The following is a 1,495-nucleotide window of genomic DNA, read 5'->3' as shown; positions in this document are numbered from 1 at the left end:
TATTGGTAATTATATTAAAAATAAATAAACTATATGCTTTTAATTTGACTACATAAGCATAAAAAGACTATGATTGCCAGACTTGATTAAACAAACAAACAAACAAAAACTATAACCTGTTACAAAATGTATATCATAAACATAAGGCTATAAAATGGTTAAAAGTAAAAGGGTGGAAAGAAATTTATTATACTAATACTGATCAAAAAAAGTTGGTGTATTTCTACTGATATCAGATAAATAAGACAAAGTTAAGTTTGTGTTACTACTTTCTAAATTTGTTGCAATCTGATTAGAGAACATAATGCATATGATTTTAATCCTTTGAAATTTTTTGAGACTTGCTTTATGATCTCCCAGTATATGTTTAATACACGTATGTGTGTGTTTGATGATATTGTTGCTCAATTCTTCTTTAGAAAGAAATCTGTTAAAATCGCCAGCTATAATTATGGATCTTCTATTTCTCCTTTAGGTTTTATCATATTTTGCTTTATGTATTTCGAAGCATTATCCTTAGTTGCATATAAATTTAGAGCTATTATATCTTCCAGTTGACGTGACTATTTTACATTTGTAAAACGTTCCTCTTTATTTCTAGTAAATATGCATACCTTCCAATGAGAAAATTATAAATTATTACTGGGAAAAATAAAAATAAACTAAATAAACAGAGACATATATTATGTTTATGGGTTGGGAAAATTAATACCGAAAAGATGTAATCCTCTTCAATATGTGTGTGTGTGTTAAAAAAAAAGCACTCCCAATAGAAATTCAAGCAGTTGTGTGTGTGTGTTTGCAAATGAAAAGACTAATGCTAAAATTTATATAGAAATGCAAAGGCCAAAGACAGCAAATAAAATTGGAAAAACGTGAAAATTGTTGGCCTTACCTACACATATGATCACTTAATTTATGACTAAGTTACTACTGTAATGTAGTAGAGAGAATCTTTTTAATTAATGATACTAGATCGATTGGATGTACATTTATTTTAAAAAGACAGTTTTCTTATTTCATATCACACACAAAAAATCAGTTCCATACAGATGTAATTGTGGAAGTTTTAAACAATAAAACTTCCATTGTTTTTTTTAATGCCTATAGCTCCTGGTATTTCTAGGTGGTCTCCCACCCAAGTACTAACCAGGCTCGACCCTGCTTAGCTTCTGAGATCGGATAAGATCGAGCACGTTCAAGGTGGCATAGCTGTAGACCTAAACAATAAAACTTCTAGAGGATAACATAGCACAGGGCCAGCAAAATATGATCTAGAGGACAAATCCATCCTGTCACCTATTTCTGTAAATATTTATTTGAATATAGCCACACCCATTTATTTATATATTGTCTCTGACAGTTTTGGTGCTATAATGACAGAGTTGAATAGTTGTGACATAGAGCATATGACTTACAAAGCAAAAATATTTACTATTTGGTCCTTTACAGAAAAAGTGCAGTCCTCATCATAGAAGAATATCATCATGTCCTT

At 30.0% G+C, this 1,495-nt stretch overlaps 1 pseudogene; it reads right to left on the bottom strand.

Annotated features, from left to right (window-relative positions):
- Nucleotides 1-1,101: 1,101 nt before the first annotated feature.
- On the bottom strand, nucleotides 1,102-1,220 carry LOC112469796 (annotated as a pseudogene).
- Nucleotides 1,221-1,495: the final 275 nt, after the last annotated feature.

This window comes from Pteropus alecto, unplaced genomic scaffold (assembly GCF_000325575.1).
Source record: "Pteropus alecto unplaced genomic scaffold, ASM32557v1 scaffold86, whole genome shotgun sequence".
In the NCBI taxonomy this organism is placed as follows: Eukaryota; Metazoa; Chordata; class Mammalia; order Chiroptera; family Pteropodidae; genus Pteropus; species Pteropus alecto.
This window is presented reverse-complemented; position numbering and strand designations above follow the sequence as displayed.